The sequence below is a fragment of the Idiotropiscis lumnitzeri genome, unplaced genomic scaffold, assembly GCF_059441095.1.
Source record: "Idiotropiscis lumnitzeri isolate Australia: NSW breed Sydney's pygmy pipehorse unplaced genomic scaffold, RoL_Ilum_1.0 HiC_scaffold_27, whole genome shotgun sequence".
NCBI lineage: Eukaryota > Metazoa > Chordata > Actinopteri > Syngnathiformes > Syngnathidae > Idiotropiscis > Idiotropiscis lumnitzeri.
The window spans coordinates 2712502-2732180 of NW_028283565.1; positions in this window are offsets into that span (position 1 = coordinate 2712502).

The following is a 19679-nucleotide window of genomic DNA, read 5'->3' on the forward strand; positions in this document are numbered from 1 at the left end:
TCTTTTTTCTTGCTTGGTACTATCAATGGGCTCTGTCTGAGGTGGGATTCGAACCCACGCCTCCTGGGGTTACTGCGACCTGAACGCAACGCCTTAGACCGCTCTGCCATCCTGGAAACTGGTACCTCTCTCTTGACTGTGTTTGCTTTGTTCTTGCTTGGTACTTTCAATGGGCTCTGTCTGAGGCGGGATTCGAACCCACGCCTCCTGGGGAGACTGCGACCTGAACGCAACGCCTTAGACCGCTCTGCCATCCTGGCAACTGGTAATGCTCTCTTGACTTTGTTTGCTTTGTTATTGCTTGGTACTTTCAATGGGCTCTGTCTGAGGCGGGATTCGAACCCACGCCTCCTGGGGTGACTGCGACCTGAACGCAACGCCGTAGACCGCTCTGCCATCCCGGCAACTGGTAATGCTCTCTTGACTTTGTTTGCTTTGTTATTGCTTGGTACTTTCAATGGGCTCTGTCTGAGGTGGGATTCGAACCCACGCCTCCTGGGGTGACTGCGACCTGAACGCAACGCCTTAGACCGCTCTGCCATCCTGGCAACTGGTATTGCTCTCTTGACTTTGTTTGCTTTGTTATTGCTTGGTACTTTCAATGGGCTCTGTCTGAGGTGGGATTCGAACCCACGCCTCCTGGGGAGACTGCGACCTGAACGCAACGCCTTAGACCGCTCTGCCATCCTGGCATCTGGTAATGCTCTCTTGAATGTGTTTGCTTTGTTCTTGCTTGGGACTTTCAATGGGCACTGTCTGAGGTGGGATTCAACCCACGCCTCCTGGGGAGACTGCGACCTGAACGCAACGCCTTAGACCGCTCTGCCATCCTGGCACCTCGAAATGCTCTTATGACTGTGTTTGCTTTGTTCTTGCTTGGTACTTTCAATGGGCTCTGTCTGAGGTGGGATTCGAACCCCTGCGTCCTGGGGAGACTGCGACCTGAACGCAACGCCTTAGACCGCTCTGCCATCCTGGCACCTGGTAATGCTCTCTTGACTGTGTTTGCTTTGTTCTTGCTTGGTACTTTCAATGGGCTCTGTCTGAGGTGGGATTCGAACCCCTGCATCCTGGGGAGACTGCGACCTGAACGCAACGCCTTAGACCACTCTGCCATCCTGGCATCTGGTAATGCTCTCTTGAATGTGTTCTCTTTTTTCTTGCTTGGTACTATCAATGGGCTCTGTCTGAGGTGGGATTCGAACCCACGCCTCCTGGGGTTACTGCGACCTGAACGCAACGCCTTCGACCGCTCTTCTATCCTGGCATCTGGTAATGCTCTCTTGACTGTGTTTGCTTTGTTCTTGCTTGGTACTTTCAATGGGCACTGTCTGAGGTGGGATTCGAAACCACGCCTCCTGGGGAGACTGCGACCTGAACGCAACGCCTTAGACCGCTCTGCCATCCTGGCACCTCGTAATGCTCTTATGACTGTGTTTGCTTTGTTCTTGCTTGGTACTTTCAATGGGCTCTGTCTAAGGTGGGATTCGAACCCCTGCGTCCTGGGGAGACTGCGACCTGAACGCAACGCCTTAGACCGCTCTGCCATCCTGGCACCTGGTAATGCTCTCTTGACTGTGTTTGCTTTGTTATTGCTTGGTACTTTCATGGGCTCTGTCTGAGGTGGGATTCGAACCCACGCCTCCTGGGGTGACTGCGACCTGAACGCAACGCCGTAGACCGCTCTGCCATCCCGGCAACTGGTAATGCTCTCTTGACTTTGTTTGCTTTGTTATTGCTTGGTACTTTCAATGGGCTCTGTCTGAGGTGGGATTCGAACCCACGCCTCCTGGGGTGACTGCGACCTGAACGCAACGCCTTAGACCGCTCTGCCATCCTGGCAACTGGTATTGCTCTCTTGACTTTGTTTGCTTTGTTATTGCTTGGTACTTTCAATGGGCTCTGTCTGAGGTGGGATTCGAACCCACGCCTCATGGGGAGACTGCGACCTGAACGCAACGCCTTAGACCACTCTGCCATCCTGGCATCTGGTAATGCTCTCTTGAATGTGTTTGCTTTGTTCTTGCTTGGTACTTTCAATGGGCTCTGTCTGAGGTGGGATTCGAACCCACGCCTCCTGGGGTGACTGCGACCTGAACGCAACGCCTTAGACCGCTCTGCCATCCTGGCAACTGGTAATGCTCTCTTGACTGTGTTTGCTTTTTTCTCGCTTGGTACTTTCAATGGGCTCTGTCTGAGGTGGGATTCGAACCCACGCCTCCTGGGGTGACTGCAACCTGAACGCAACGCCTTAGACCGCTCTGCCATCCTGGCATCTGGTAATGCACTCTTGAATATGTTTGCTTTGTTCTTACTTGGTACTTTCAATGGGCACTGTCTGAGGTGGGATTCAACCCACGCCTCCTGGGGAGACTGCGACCTGAACGCAACGCCTTAGACCGCTCTGCCATCCTGGCACCTCGTAATGCTCTTATGACTGTGTTTGCTTTGTTCTTGCTTGGTACTTTCAATGGGCTCTTTCTGAGGTGGGATTCGAACCCACGCCTCCTGGGGAGACTGCAACCTGAACGCAACGCCTAAGACCACTCTGCCATCCTGGCATCTGGAAATGCTCTCTTGAATGTGTTTGCTTTGTTCTTGCTTGGTACTTTCAATGGGCTCTGTCTGAGGTGGTATTCGAACCCACGCCTCCTGGGGTGACTGCGACCTGAACGCAAGGCCTTAGACCGCTCTGCCATCCTGGCAACTGGTAATGCTCTCTTGACTGTGTTTGCTTTTTTCTTGCTTGGTACTTTCAATGGGCTCTGTCTGAGGTGGGATTCGAACCCACGCCTCCTAGGGTGACTGCGACCTGAACGCAACGCCTTAGAACACACTGCCATCCTGGCAGCTGGTAATGCTCTCTTGACTGTGTTTGCTTTGTTCTTGCTTGGTACTTTCAATGGGCTCTTTCTGAGGTGGGATTCGAACCCACGCCTCCTGGGGAGACTGCAACCTGAACGCAACGCCTAAGACCACTCTGCCATCCTGGCATCTGGAAATGCTCTCTTGAATGTGTTTGCTTTGTTCTTGCTTGGTACTTTCAATGGGCTCTGTCTGAGGTGGTATTCGAACCCACGCCTCCTGGGGTGACTGCGACCTGAACGCAAGGCCTTTGACCGCTCTGCCATCCTGGCAACTGGTAATGCTCTCTTGACTGTGTTTGCTTTTTTCTTGCTTGGTACTTTCAATGGGCTCTGTCTGAGGTGGGATTCGAACCCACGCCTCCTAGGGTGACTGCGACCTGAACGCAACGCCTTAGAACACACTGCCATCCTGGCAGCTGGTAATGCTCTCTTGACTGTGTTTGCTTTGTTATTGCTTGGTACTTTCAATGGGCTCTGTCTGAGGTGGGATTCGAACCCACGCCTCCTGGGGAGACTGTGACCTGAACGCAACGCCTTAGACCGCTCTGCCATCTTGGCAACTGGTAATTCTCTCTTGACAGTGTTTGCTTTTTTCTTGCTTGGTACTATCAATGGGCTCTGTCTGAGGTAGGATTCGAACCCACGCCTCCTGGGGTTACTGCGACCTGAACGCAACGCCTTAGACCGCTCTGCCATCCTGGCAACTGGTACCTCTCTCTTGACTGTGTTTGCTTTGTTCTTGCTTGGTACTTTCAATGGGCTCTGTCTGAGGCGGGATTCGAACCCACACCTCCTGGGGAGACTGCGACCTGAACGCAACGCCTTAGACCGCTCTGCCATCCTGGCATCTGGTAATGCTCTCTTGAATGTGTTCTCTTTTTTCTTGCTTGGTACTATCAATGGGCTCTGTCTGAGGTGGGATTCGAACCCACGCCTCCTGGGGAGACTGCGACCTGAACGCAACGCCTTAGACTGCTCTGCCATCCTGGCAACTGGTAATGCTCTCTTGACTTTGTTTGCTTTGTTATTGCTTGGTACTTTCAATGGGCTCTGTCTGAGGTGGGATTCGAACCCACGCCTCCTGGGGTGACTGCGACCTGAACGCAACGCCGTAGACCGCTCTGCCATCCTGGCAACTGGTAATGCTCTCTTGACTTTGTTTGCTTTGTTATTGCTTGGTACTTTCAATGGGCTCTGTCTGAGGTGGGATTCGAACCCACGCATCCTGGGGTGACTGCCACCTGAACGCAACGCCTTAGACCGCTCTGCCATCCTGGCAACTGGTAATGCTCTCTTGACTTTGTTTGCTTTGTTATTGCTTGGTACTTTCAATGGGCTCTGTCTGAGGTGGGATTCGAACCCACGCCTCCTGGGGTGAATGCGACCTGAATGCGACCTGAATGCGACGCCGTAGACCGCTCTGCCATCCTGGCACCTGTTAATGCTCTCATGACTGTGTTTGCTTTGTTCTTGCTTGGTACTTTCAAAGGGCTCTGTCTGAGGCGGGATTCGAACCCACGCCTCCTGGGGTGAATGCGACCTGAACGCAACGCCTTAGACCGCTCTGCCATCCTGGCAACTGGTAATGCTCTCTTGACTTTGTTTGCTTTTTTCTTGCTTGGTACGTTCAATGGGCTCTGTCTGAGGCGGGATTCGAACCCACGCCTCCTGGGGAGACTGCGACCTGAACGCAACGCCTTAGACCGCTATGCCATCCTGGCAACTGGTAATGCTCTCTTGACTTTGTTTGCTTTGTTCTTGCTTGGTACTTTCAAAGGGCTCTGTCTGAGGCGGGATTCGAACCCACGCCTCCTGGGGTGAATGCGACCTGAACGCGACGCCTTAGACCGCTCTGCCATCCTGGCAGCTGGTAATGCTCTCTTGACTGTGTTTGCTTTGTTCTTGCTCGGTACTTTCAATGGGCTCTGTCTGAGGCGGGATTCGAACCCACGCCTCCTGGGGAGACTGCGACCTGAACGCAACGCCTTAGACCGCTCTGCCATCCTGGCAACTGGTAATGCTCTCTTGACTTTGTTTGCTTTGTTATTGCTTGGTACTTTCAATGGGCTCTGTCTGAGGTGGGATTCGAACCCACGCCTCCTGGGGTGACTGCGACCTGAACGCAACGCAATAGACCGCTCTGCCATCCTGGCAACTGGTAATGCTCTCTTGACTTTGTTTGCTTTGTTATTGCTTGGTACTTTCAATGGGCTCTGTCTGAGGTGGGATTCAAACCCACGCCTCCTGGGGTGAATGCGACCTGAACGCGACGCCGTAGACCGCTCTGCCATCCTGGCACCTGTTAATGCTCTCATGACTGTGTTTGCTTTGTTCTTGCTTGGTACTTTCAAAGGGCTCTGTCTGAGGCGGGATTCGAACCCACGCCTCCTGGGGTGAATGCGACCTGAACGCGACGCCTTAGACCGCTCTGCCATCCTGGCAGCTGGTAATGCTCTCTTGACTGTGTTTGCTTTGTTCTTGCTCGGTACTTTCAATGGGCTCTGTCTGAGGCGGGATTCGAAACCACGCCTCCTGGGGAGACTGCGACCTGAACGCAACGCCTTAGACCGCTCTGCCATCCTGGCAGCTGGTAATGCTCTCTTGACTGTGTTTGCTTTTTTCTTGCTCGGTACGTTCAATGGGCTCTGTCAGAGGCGGGATTCGAACCCACGCCTCCTGGGGAGACTGCGACCTGAACGCAACGCCTTAGACCGCTCTGCCATCCTGGCAACTGGTACCTCTCTCTTGACTGTGTTTCCTTTGTTCTTGGGATTCGAACCCACGCCTCCTGGGGAGACTGCGACCTGAACGCAACGCCTTAGACCACTATGCCATCCTGGCAACTGGTAATGCTCTCTTGACTTTGTTTGCTTTGTTATTGCTTGGTACTTTCATGGGCTCTGTCTGAGGTGGGATTCGAACCCACGCCTCCTGGGGAGACTGCGACCTGAACGCAACGCCTTATACCGCTCTGCCATCCTGGCAACTGGTACCTCTCTCTTGACTGTGTTTGCTTTTTTCTTGCTAGGTACTTTCAATGGGCTCTGTCTGAGGTGGGATTCGAACCCACGCTTCCTGGGGAGACTGCAACCTGAACGCAACGCCTTAGACCACTCTGCCAACCTGGCATCTGGGAATGCTCTCTTGAATGTATTTGCTTTGTTCTTGCTTGGTACTTTCAATGGGCACTGTCTGAGGTGGGATTTGAACCCACGCCTCATGGGGAGACTGCGACCTGAACGCAACGCCTTAGACCACTCTGCCATCCTGGCATCTGGTAATGCTCTCTTGAATGTGTTTGCTTTGTTCTTGCTTGGTACTTTCAATGGGCTCTGTCTGAGGTGGGATTCGAACCCACGCCTCCTGGGGTGACTGCGACCTGAACGCAACGCCTTAGACCGCTCTGCCATCCTGGCAACTGGTAATGCTCTCTTGACTGTGTTTGCTTTTTTCTCGCTTGGTACTTTCAATGGGCTCTGTCTGAGGTGGGATTCGAACCCTCGCCTCCTGGGGTGACTGCAACCTGAACGCAACGCCTTAGACCGCTCTGCCATCCTGGCATCTGGTAATGCACTCTTGAATATGTTTGCTTTGTTCTTACTTGGTACTTTCAATGGGCACTGTCTGAGGTGGGATTCAACCCACGCCTCCTGGGGAGACTGCGACCTGAACGCAACGCCTTAGACCGCTCTGCCATCCTGGCACCTCGTAATGCTCTTATGACTGTGTTTGCTTTGTTCTTGCTTGGTACTTTCAATGGGCTCTTTCTGAGGTGGGATTCGAACCCACGCCTCCTGGGGAGACTGCAACCTGAACGCAACGCCTAAGACCACTCTGCCATCCTGGCATCTGGAAATGCTCTCTTGAATGTGTTTGCTTTGTTCTTGCTTGGTACTTTCAATGTGCTCTGTCTGAGGTGGTATTCGAACCCACGCCTCCTGGGGTGACTGCGACCTGAACGCAAGGCCTTAGACCGCTCTGCCATCCTGGCAACTGGTAATGCTCTCTTGACTGTGTTTGCTTTTTTCTTGCTTGGTACTTTCAATGGGCTCTGTCTGAGGTGGGATTCGAACCCACGCCTCCTAGGGTGACTGCGACCTGAACGCAACGCCTTAGAACACACTGCCATCCTGGCAACTGGTACCTCTCTCTTGACTGTGTTTGCTTTGTTCTTGCTTGGTACTTTCAATGTGCTCTGTCTGAGGTGGTATTCGAACCCACGCCTCCTGGGGTGACTGCGACCTGAACGAAAGGCCTTAGACCGCTCTGCCATCCTGGCAACTGGTAATGCTCTCTTGACTGTGTTTGCTTTGTTATTGCTTGGTACTTTCAATGGGCTCTGTCTGAGGTGGGATTCGAACCCACGCCTCCTGGGGAGACTGTGACCTGAGCGCAACGCCTTAGACCGCTCTGCCATCTTGGCAACTGGTAATTCTCTCTTGACTGTGTTTGCTTTTTTCTTGCTTGGTACTATCAATGGGCTCTGTCTGAGGTAGGATTCGAACCCACGCCTCCTGGGGTTACTGCGACCTGAACGCAACGCCTTAGACCGCTCTGCCATCCTGGCAACTGGTACCTCTCTCTTGACTGTGTTTGCTTTGTTCTTGCTTGGTACTTTCAATGGGCTCTGTCTGAGGCGGGATTCGAACCCACACCTCCTGGGGAGACTGCGACCTGAACGCAACGCCTTAGACCGCTCTGCCATCCTGGCATCTGGTAATGCTCTCTTGAATGTGTTCTCTTTTTTCTTGCTTGGTACTATCAATGGGCTCTGTCTGAGGTGGGATTCGAACCCACGCCTCCTGGGGTTACTGCGACCTGAACGCAACGCCTTAGACCGCTCTGCCATCCTGGCAACTGGTACCTCTCTCTTGACTGTGTTTGCTTTGTTCTTGCTTGGTACTTTCAATGGGCTCTGTCTGAGGTGGGATTCAAACCCCTGCGTCCTGGGGAGACTGCGACCTGAACGCAACGCCTTAGACCACTCTGCCATCCTGGCATCTGGTAATGCTCTCTTGAATGTGTTCTCTTTTTTCTTGCTTGGTACTATCAATGGGCTCTGTCTGAGGTGGGATTCGAACCCACGCCTCCTGGGGTTACTGCGACCTGAACGCAACGCCTTAGACCGCTCTGCCATCCTGGAAACTGGTACCTCTCTCTTGACTGTGTTTGCTTTGTTCTTGCTTGGTACTTTCAATGGGCTCTGTCTGAGGCGGGATTCGAACCCACGCCTCCTGGGGAGACTGCGACCTGAACGCAACGCCTTAGACCGCTCTGCCATCCTGGCAACTGGTAATGCTCTCTTGACTTTGTTTGCTTTGTTATTGCTTGGTACTTTCAATGGGCTCTGTCTGAGACGGGATTCGAACCCACGCCTCCTGGGGTGACTGCGACCTGAACGCAACGCCGTAGACCGCTCTGCCATCCCGGCAACTGGTAATGCTCTCTTGACTTTGTTTGCTTTGTTATTGCTTGGTACTTTCAATGGGCTCTGTCTGAGGTGGGATTCGAACCCACGCCTCCTGGGGTGACTGCGACCTGAACGCAACGCCTTAGACCGCTCTGCCATCCTGGCAACTGGTATTGCTCTCTTGACTTTGTTTGCTTTGTTATTGCTTGGTACTTTCAATGGGCTCTGTCTGAGGTGGGATTCGAACCCACGCCTCCTGGGGAGACTGCGACCTGAACGCAACGCCTTAGACCGCTCTGCCATCCTGGCATCTGGTAATGCTCTCTTGAATGTGTTTGCTTTGTTCTTGCTTGGGACTTTCAATGGGCACTGTCTGAGGTGGGATTCAACCCACGCCTCCTGGGGAGACTGCGACCTGAACGCAACGCCTTAGACCGCTCTGCCATCCTGGCACCTCGTAATGCTCTTATGACTGTGTTTGCTTTGTTCTTGCTTGGTACTTTCAATGGGCTCTGTCTGAGGTGGGATTCGAACCCCTGCGTCCTGGGGAGACTGCGACCTGAACGCAACGCCTTAGACCGCTCTGCCATCCTGGCACCTGGTAATGCTCTCTTGACTGTGTTTGCCTTGTTCTTGCTTGGTACTTTCAATGGGCTCTGTCTGAGGTGGGATTCGAACCCCTGCGTCCTGGGGAGACTGCGACCTGAACGCAACGCCTTAGACCACTCTGCCATCCTGGCATCTGGTAATGCTCTCTTGAATGTGTTCTCTTTTTTCTTGCTTGGTACTATCAATGGGCTCTGTCTGAGGTGGGATTCGAACCCACGCCTCCTGGGGTTACTGCGACCTGAACGCAACGCCTTCGACCGCTCTTCTATCCTGGCATCTGGTAATGCTCTCTTGACTGTGTTTGCTTTGTTCTTGCTTGGTACTTTCAATGGGCACTGTCTGAGGTGGGATTCGAAACCACGCCTCCTGGGGAGACTGCGACCTGAACGCAACGCCTTAGACCGCTCTGCCATCCTGGCACCTCGTAATGCTCTTATGACTGTGTTTGCTTTGTTCTTGCTTGGTACTTTCAATGGGCTCTGTCTAAGGTGGGATTCGAACCCCTGCGTCCTGGGGAGACTGCGACCTGAACGCAACGCCTTAGACCGCTCTGCCATCCTGGCACCTGGTAATGCTCTCTTGACTGTGTTTGCTTTGTTATTGCTTGGTACTTTCATGGGCTCTGTCTGAGGTGGGATTCGAACCCACGCCTCCTGGGGAGACTGCGACCTGAACGCAACGCCTTATACCGCTCTGCCATCCTGGCAACTGGTACCTCTCTCTTGACTGTGTTTGCTTTTTTCTTGCTAGGTACTTTCAATGGGCTCTGTCTGAGGTGGGATTCGAACCCACGCCTCCTGGGGAGACTGCAACCTGAACGCAACGCCTTAGACCACTCTGCCATCCTGGCATCTGGGAATGCTCTCTTGAATGTGTTTGCTTTGTTCTTGCTTGGTACTTTCAATGGGCACTGTCTGAGGTGGGATTCGAACCCACGCCTCATGGGGAGACTGCGACCTGAACGCAACGCCTTAGACCACTCTGCCATCCTGGCATCTGGTAATGCTCTCTTGAATGTGTTTGCTTTGTTCTTGCTTGGTACTTTCAATGGGCTCTGTCTGAGGTGGGATTCGAACCCACGCCTCCTGGGGTGACTGCGACCTGAACGCAACGCCTTAGACCGCTCTGCCATCCTGGCAACTGGTAATGTTCTCTTGACTGTGTTTGCTTTTTTCTCGCTTGGTACTTTCAATGGGCTCTGTCTGAGGTGGGATTCGAACCCACGCCTCCTGGGGTGACTGCAACCTGAACGCAACGCCTTAGACCGCTCTGCCATCCTGGCATCTGGTAATGCACTCTTGAATATGTTTGCTTTGTTCTTACTTGGTACTTTCAATGGGCACTGTCTGAGGTGGGATTCAACCCACGCCTCCTGGGGAGACTGCGACCTGAACGCAACGCCTTAGACCGCTCTGCCATCCTGGCACCTCGTAATGCTCTTATGACTGTGTTTGCTTTGTTCTTGCTTGGTACTTTCAATGGGCTCTTTCTGAGGTGGGATTCGAACCCACGCCTCCTGGGGAGACTGCAACCTGAACGCAACGCCTAAGACCACTCTGCCATCCTGGCATCTGGAAATGCTCTCTTGAATGTGTTTGCTTTGTTCTTGCTTGGTACTTTCAATGGGCTCTGTCTGAGGTGGTATTCGAACCCACGCCTCCTGGGGTGACTGCGACCTGAACGCAAGGCCTTAGACCGCTCTGCCATCCTGGCAACTGGTAATGCTCTCTTGACTGTGTTTGCTTTTTTCTTGCTTGGTACTTTCAATGGGCTCTGTCTGAGGTGGGATTCGAACCCACGCCTCCTAGGGTGACTGCGACCTGAACGCAACGCCTTAGAACACACTGCCATCCTGGCAGCTGGTAATGCTCTCTTGACTGTGTTTGCTTTGTTCTTGCTTGGTACTTTCAATGGGCTCTTTCTGAGGTGGGATTCGAACCCACGCCTCCTGGGGAGACTGCAACCTGAACGCAACGCCTAAGACCACTCTGCCATCCTGGCATCTGGAAATGCTCTCTTGAATGTGTTTGCTTTGTTCTTGCTTGGTACTTTCAATGGGCTCTGTCTGAGGTGGTATTCGAACCCACGCCTCCTGGGGTGACTGCGACCTGAACGCAAGGCCTTTGACCGCTCTGCCATCCTGGCAACTGGTAATGCTCTCTTGACTGTGTTTGCTTTTTTCTTGCTTGGTACTTTCAATGGGCTCGTTCTGAGGTGGGATTCGAACCCACGCCTCCTAGGGTGACTGCGACCTGAACGCAACGCCTTAGAACACACTGCCATCCTGGCAGCTGGTAATGCTCTCTTGACTGTGTTTGCTTTGTTATTGCTTGGTACTTTCAATGGGCTCTGTCTGAGGTGGGATTCGAACCCACGCCTCCTGGGGAGACTGCGACCTGAACGCAACGCCTTAGACCGCTCTGCCATCCTGGCAACTGGTAATGCTCTCTTGACTGTGTTTGCTTTTTTCTCGCTTGGTACTTTCAATGGGCTCTGTCTGAGGTGGGATTCGAACCCACGCCTCCTGGGGTGACTGCAACCTGAACGCAACGCCTTAGACCGCTCTGCCATCCTGGCATCTGGTAATGCACTCTTGAATATGTTTGCTTTGTTCTTACTTGGTACTTTCAATGGGCACTGTCTGAGGTGGTATTCAACCCACGCCTCCTGGGGAGACTGCGACCTGAACGCAACGCCTTAGACCGCTCTGCCATCCTGGCACCTCGTAATGCTCTTATGACTGTGTTTGCTTTGTTCTTGCTTGGTACTTTCAATGGGCTCTTTCTGAGGTGGGATTCGAACCCACGCCTCCTGGGGAGACTGCAACCTGAACGCAACGCCTAAGACCACTCTGCCATCCTGGCATCTGGAAATGCTCTCTTGAATGTGTTTGCTTTGTTCTTGCTTGGTACTTTCAATGGGCTCTGTCTGAGGTGGTATTCGAACCCACGCCTCCTGGGGTGACTGCGACCTGAACGCAAGGCCTTAGACCGCTCTGCCATCCTGGCAACTGGTAATGCTCTCTTGACTGTGTTTGCTTTTTTCTTGCTTGGTACTTTCAATGGGCTCTGTCTGAGGTGGGAATCAAACCCACGCCTCCTAGGGTGACTGCGACCTGAACGCAACGCCTTAGAACACACTGCCATCCTGGCAGCTGGTAATGCTCTCTTGACTGTGTTTGCTTTGTTCTTGCTTGGTACTTTCAATGGGCTCTTTCTGAGGTGGGATTCGAACCCACGCCTCCTGGGGAGACTGCAACCTGAACGCAACGCCTAAGACCACTCTGCCATCCTGGCATCTGGAAATGCTCTCTTGAATGTGTTTGCTTTGTTCTTGCTTGGTACATTCAATGGGCTCTGTCTGAGGTGGTATTCGAACCCACGCCTCCTGGGGTGACTGCGACCTGAACGCAAGGCCTTTGACCGCTCTGCCATCCTGGCAACTGGTAATGCTCTCTTGACTGTGTTTGCTTTTTTCTTGCTTGGTACTTTCAATGGGCTCTGTCTGAGGTGGGATTCGAACCCACGCCTCCTAGGGTGACTGCGACCTGAACGCAACGCCTTAGAACACACTGCCATCCTGGCAGCTGGTAATGCTCTCTTGACTGTGTTTGCTTTGTTATTGCTTGGTACTTTCAATGGGCTCTGTCTGAGGTGGGATTCGAACCCACGCCTCCTGGGGAGACTGTGACCTGAACGCAACGCCTTAGACCGCTCTGCCATCTTGGCAACTGGTAATTCTCTCTTGACAGTGTTTGCTTTTTTCTTGCTTGGTACTATCAATGGGCTCTGTCTGAGGTAGGATTCGAACCCACGCCTCCTGGGGTTACTGCGACCTGAACGCAACGCCTTAGACCGCTCTGCCATCCTGGCAACTGGTACCTCTCTCTTGACTGTGTTTGCTTTGTTCTTGCTTGGTACTTTCAATGGGCTCTGTCTGAGGTGGGATTCGAACCCACGCCTCCTGGGGAGACTGCGACCTGAACGCAACGCCTTAGACCGCTCTGCCATCCTGGCAACTGGTACCTCTCTCTTGACTGTGTTTGCTTTGTTCTTGCTTGGTACTTTCAATGGGCTCTGTCTGAGGCGGGATTCGAACCCACGCCTCCTGGGGAGACTGCGACCTGAACGCAACGCCTTAGACCGCTCTGCCATCCTGGCAACTGGTAATGCTCTCTTGACTTTGTTTGCTTTGTTATTGCTTGGTACTTTCAATGGGCTCTGTCTGAGGTGGGATTCGAACCCACGCCTCCTGGGGTGACTGCGACCTGAACGCAACGCCGTAGACCGCTCTGCCATCCTGGCAACTGGTAATGCTCTCTTGACTTAGTTTGCTTTGTTATTGCTTGGTACTTTCAATGGGCTCTGTCTGAGGTGGGATTCGAACCCACGCATCCTGGGGTGACTGCGACCTGAACGCAACGCCTTAGACCGCTCTGCCATCCTGGCAACTGGTAATGCTCTCTTGACTTTGTTTGCTTTGTTATTGCTTGGTACTTTCAATGGGCTCTGTCTGAGGTGGGATTCGAACCCACGCCTCCTGGGGTGAATGCGACCTGAATGCGACCTGAATGCGACGCCGTAGACCGCTCTGCCATCCTGGCACCTGTTAATGCTCTCATGACTGTGTTTGCTTTGTTCTTGCTTGGTACTTTCAAAGGGCTCTGTCTGAGGCGGGATTCGAACCCACGCCTCCTGGGGTGAATGCGACCTGAACGCAACGCCTTAGACCGCTCTGCCATCCTGGCAACTGGTAATGCTCTCTTGACTTTGTTTGCTTTTTTCTTGCTTGGTACGTTCAATGGGCTCTGTCTGAGGCGGGATTCGAACCCACGCCTCCTGGGGAGACTGCGACCTGAACGCAACGCCTTAGACCGCTATGCCATCCTGGCAACTGGTAATGCTCTCTTGACTTTGTTTGCTTTGTTCTTGCTTGGTACTTTCAAAGGGCTCTGTCTGAGGCGGGATTCGAACCCACGCCTCCTGGGGTGAATGCGACCTGAACGCGACGCCTTAGACCGCTCTGCCATCCTGGCAGCTGGTAATGCTCTCTTGACTGTGTTTGCTTTGTTCTTGCTCGGTACTTTCAATGGGCTCTGTCTGAGGCGGGATTCGAACCCACGCCTCCTGGGGAGACTGCGACCTGAACGCAACGCCTTAGACCGCTCTGCCATCCTGGCAACTGGTAATGCTCTCTTGACTTTGTTTGCTTTGTTATTGCTTGGTACTTTCAATGGGCTCTGTCTGAGGTGGGATTCGAACCCACGCCTCCTGGGGTGACTGCGACCTGAACGCAACGCCGTAAACCGCTCTGCCATCCTGGCAACTGGTAATGCTCTCTTGACTTTGTTTGCTTTGTTATTGCTTGGTACTTTCAATGGGCTCTGTCTGAGGTGGGATTCAAACCCACGCCTCCTGGGGTGAATGCGACCTGAACGCGACGCCGTAGACCGCTCTGCCATCCTGGCACCTGTTAATGCTCTCATGACTGTGTTTGCTTTGTTCTTGCTTGGTACTTTCAAAGGGCTCTGTCTGAGGCGGGATTCGAACCCACGCCTCCTGGGGTGAATGCGACCTGAACGCGACGCCTTAGACCGCTCTGCCATCCTGGCAGCTGGTAATGCTCTCTTGACTGTGTTTGCTTTGTTCTTGCTCGGTACTTTCAATGGGCTCTGTCTGAGGCGGGATTCGAAACCACGCCTCCTGGGGAGACTGCGACCTGAACGCAACGCCTTAGACCGCTCTGCCATCCTGGCAGCTGGTAATGCTCTCTTGACTGTGTTTGCTTTTTTCTTGCTCGGTACGTTCAATGGGCTCTGTCAGACGCGGGATTCGAACCCACGCCTCCTGGGGAGACTGCGACCTGAACGCAACGCCTTAGACCGCTCTGCCATCCTGGCAACTGGTACCTCTCTCTTGACTGTGTTTCCTTTGCTCTTGGGATTCGAACCCACGCCTCCTGGGGAGACTGCGACCTGAACGCAACGCCTTAGACCACTATGCCATCCTGGCAACTGGTAATGCTCTCTTGACTTTGTTTGCTTTGTTATTGCTTGGTACTTTCAATGGGCTCTGTCTGAGGTGGGATTCGAAACCACGCCTCCTGGGGAGACTGCGACCTGAACGCAACGCCTGAGACCGCTCTGCCATCCAGGCAACTGGTAATGCTCTCTTGACTGTGTTTGCTTTGTTATTGCTTGGTACTTTCAATGGGCACTGTCTGAGGTGGGATTCGAAACCACGCCTCCTGGGGAGACTGCGACCTGAACGCAACGCCTTAGACCGCTCTGCCATCCTGGCATATGGTAATGCTCTCTTGAATGTGTTTGCTTTGTTCTTGCTTGGTAATTTCAATGGGCTCTGTCTGAGGTGGGATTAGAACCCCTGCGTCCTGGGGAGACTGCGACCTGAACGCAACGCCTTAGACCGCTCTGCCATCCTGGCACCTGGTAATGCTCTCTTGACTGTGTTTGCTTTGTTATTGCTTGGTACTTTCAATGGGCTCTGTCTGAGGTGGGATTCGAACCCACGCCTCCTGGGGAGACTGCAACCTGAACGCAACGCCTTAGACCACTCTGCCATCCTGGCATCTGGGAATGCTCTCTTGAATGTGTTTGCTTTGTTCTTGCTTGGTACTTTCAATGGGCACTGTCTGACGTGGGATTCGAACCCACTCCTCCTGGGGAGACTGCGACCTGAATGCAACGCCTTAGACCACTCTGCCATCCTAGCATCTGGTAATGCTCTCTTGGATGTGTTTGCTTTATTCTTGCTTGGTACTTTCAATGGGCTCTGTCTGAGGTGGGATTCGAACCCACGCCTCCTGGGGTGACTGCGACCTGAACGCAACGCCTTAGACCGCTCTGCCATCCTGGCACCTCGTAATGCTCTTATGACTGTGTTTGCTTTGTTCTTGCTTGGTACTTTCAATGGGCTCTGTCTGAGGTGGGATTCGAACCCACGCCTCCTGGGGAGACTGCAACCTGAACGCAACGCCTTAGACCACTCTGCCATCCTGGCATCTTGGAATGCTCTCTTGAATGTGTTTGCTTTGTTCTTGCTTGGTACTTTCAATGGGCACTGTCTGAGGTGGGATTCGAACCCACGCCTCCTGGGGAGACTGCGACCTGAACGCAACGCCTTAGACCACTCTGCCATCCTGGCATCTGGAAATGCTCTCTTGAATGTGTTTGCTTTGTTCTTGCTTGGTACTTTTAATGGGCTCTGTCTGAGTTGGGATTCGAACCCACGCCTCCTGGGGTGACTGCGACCTGAACGCAACGCCTTAGACCGCTCTGCCATCCTGGCAACTGGTAATGCTCTCTTGACTGTGTTTGCTTTTTTCTCGCTTGGTACTTTCAATGGGCACTGTCTGACGTGGGATTCGAACCCACTCCTCCTGGGGAGACTGCGACCTGAACGCAACGCCTTAGAACACACTGCCATCCTGGCAGCTGGTAATGCTCTCTTGACTGTGTTTGCTTTGTTATTGCTTGGTACTTTCAATGGGCTCTGTCTGAGGTGGGATTCGAACCCACGCCTCCTGGGGAGACTGTGACCTGAACGCAACGCCTTAGACCGCTCTGCCATCTTGGCAACTGGTAATTCTCTCTTGACAGTGTTTGCTTTTTTCTTGCTTGGTACTATCAATGGGCTCTGTCTGAGGTAGGATTCGAACCCACGCCTCCTGGGGTTACTGCGACCTGAACGCAACGCCTTAGACCGCTCTGCCATCCTGGCAACTGGTACCTCTCTCTTGACTGTGTTTGCTTTTTTCTTGCTCGGTACGTTCAATGGGCTCTGTCAGACGCGGGATTCGAACCCACGCCTCCTGGGGAGACTGCGACCTGAACGCAACGCCTTAGACCGCTCTGCCATCCTGGCAACTGGTACCTCTCTCTTGACTGTGTTTCCTTTGCTCTTGGGATTCGAACCCACGCCTCCTGGGGAGACTGCGACCTGAACGCAACGCCTTAGACCACTATGCCATCCTGGCAACTGGTAATGCTCTCTTGACTTTGTTTGCTTTGTTATTGCTTGGTACTTTCAATGGGCTCTGTCTGAGGTGGGATTCGAAACCACGCCTCCTGGGGAGACTGCGACCTGAACGCAACGCCTGAGACCGCTCTGCCATCCAGGCAACTGGTAATGCTCTCTTGACTGTGTTTGCTTTGTTATTGCTTGGTACTTTCAATGGGCACTGTCTGAGGTGGGATTCGAAACCACGCCTCCTGGGGAGACTGCGACCTGAACGCAACGCCTTAGACCGCTCTGCCATCCTGGCATATGGTAATGCTCTCTTGAATGTGTTTGCTTTGTTCTTGCTTGGTAATTTCAATGGGCTCTGTCTGAGGTGGGATTAGAACCCCTGCGTCCTGGGGAGACTGCGACCTGAACGCAACGCCTTAGACCGCTCTGCCATCCTGGCACCTGGTAATGCTCTCTTGACTGTGTTTGCTTTGTTATTGCTTGGTACTTTCAATGGGCTCTGTCTGAGGTGGGATTCGAACCCACGCCTCCTGGGGAGACTGCAACCTGAACGCAACGCCTTAGACCACTCTGCCATCCTGGCATCTGGGAATGCTCTCTTGAATGTGTTTGCTTTGTTCTTGCTTGGTACTTTCAATGGGCACTGTCTGACGTGGGATTCGAACCCACTCCTCCTGGGGAGACTGCGACCTGAATGCAACGCCTTAGACCACTCTGCCATCCTAGCATCTGGTAATGCTCTCTTGGATGTGTTTGCTTTATTCTTGCTTGGTACTTTCAATGGGCTCTGTCTGAGGTGGGATTCGAACCCACGCCTCCTGGGGTGACTGCGACCTGAACGCAACGCCTTAGACCGCTCTGCCATCCTGGCACCTCGTAATGCTCTTATGACTGTGTTTGCTTTGTTCTTGCTTGGTACTTTCAATGGGCTCTGTCTGAGGTGGGATTCGAACCCACGCCTCCTGGGGAGACTGCAACCTGAACGCAACGCCTTAGACCACTCTGCCATCCTGGCATCTTGGAATGCTCTCTTGAATGTGTTTGCTTTGTTCTTGCTTGGTACTTTCAATGGGCACTGTCTGAGGTGGGATTCGAACCCACGCCTCCTGGGGAGACTGCGACCTGAACGCAACGCCTTAGACCACTCTGCCATCCTGGCATCTGGAAATGCTCTCTTGAATGTGTTTGCTTTGTTCTTGCTTGGTACTTTTAATGGGCTCTGTCTGAGTTGGGATTCGAACCCACGCCTCCTGGGGTGACTGCGACCTGAACGCAACGCCTTAGACCGCTCTGCCATCCTGGCAACTGGTAATGCTCTCTTGACTGTGTTTGCTTTTTTCTCGCTTGGTACTTTCAATGGGCACTGTCTGACGTGGGATTCGAACCCACTCCTCCTGGGGAGACTGCGACCTGAACGCAACGCCTTAGAACACACTGCCATCCTGGCAGCTGGTAATGCTCTCTTGACTGTGTTTGCTTTGTTATTGCTTGGTACTTTCAATGGGCTCTGTCTGAGGTGGGATTCGAACCCACGCCTCCTGGGGAGACTGTGACCTGAACGCAACGCCTTAGACCGCTCTGCCATCTTGGCAACTGGTAATTCTCTCTTGACAGTGTTTGCTTTTTTCTTGCTTGGTACTATCAATGGGCTCTGTCTGAGGTAGGATTCGAACCCACGCCTCCTGGGGTTACTGCGACCTGAACGCAACGCCTTAGACCGCTCTGCCATCCTGGCAACTGGTACCTCTCTCTTGACTGTGTTTGCTTTGTTCTTGCTTGGTACTTTCAATGGGCTCTGTCTGAGGTGGGATTCGAACCCACGCCTCCTGGGGAGACTGCGACCTGAACGCAACGCCTTAGACCGCTCTGCCATCCTGGCAACTGGTACCTCTCTCTTGACTGTGTTTGCTTTGTTCTTGCTTGGTACTTTCAATGGGCTCTGTCTGAGGCGGGATTCAAACCCACGCCTCCTGGGGAGACTGCGACCTGAACGCAACGCCTTAGACCGCTCTGCCATCCTGGCAACTGGTAATGCTCTCTTGACTTTGTTTGCTTTGTTATTGCTTGGTACTTTCAATGGGCTCTGTCTGAGGTGGGATTCGAACCCACGCCTCCTGGGGAGACTGCGACCTGAACGCAACGCCTTAGACCACTCTGCCATCCTGGCATCTGTAAATGCTCTCTTGAATGTGTTTGCTTTGTTCTTGCTTGGTACTTTCAATGGGCTCTGTCTGAGTTGGGATTCGAACCCACGCCTCCTGGGGTGACTGCGACCTGAACGCAACGCCTTCCACCGCTCTGCCATCCTGGCAACTGGTAATGCTCTCTTGACTGTGTTTGCTTTTTTCTTGCTTGGTACTTTCAATGGGCTCTGTCTGAGGTGGGATTCGAACCCACGCCTCCTAGGGTGACTGCGACCTGAACGCAACGCCTTAGAACACACTGCCATCCTGGCAGCTGGTAATGCTCTCTTGACTGTGTTTGCTTTGTTATTGCTTGGTACTTTCAATGGGCTCTGTCTGAGGTGGGATTCGAACCCACGCCTCCTGGGGAGACTGCGACCTGAACGCAACGCCTTAGACCGCTCTGCCATCCTGGCAACTGGTAATGCTCTCTTGACTGTGTTTGCTTTTTTCTCGCTTGGTACTTTCAATGGGCTCTGTCTGAGGTGGGATTCGAACCCACGCCTCCTGGGGTGACTGCAACCTGAACGCAACGCCTTAGACCGCTCTGCCATCCTGGCATCTGGTAATGCACTCTTGAATATGTTTGCTTTGTTCTTACTTGGTACTTTCAATGGGCACT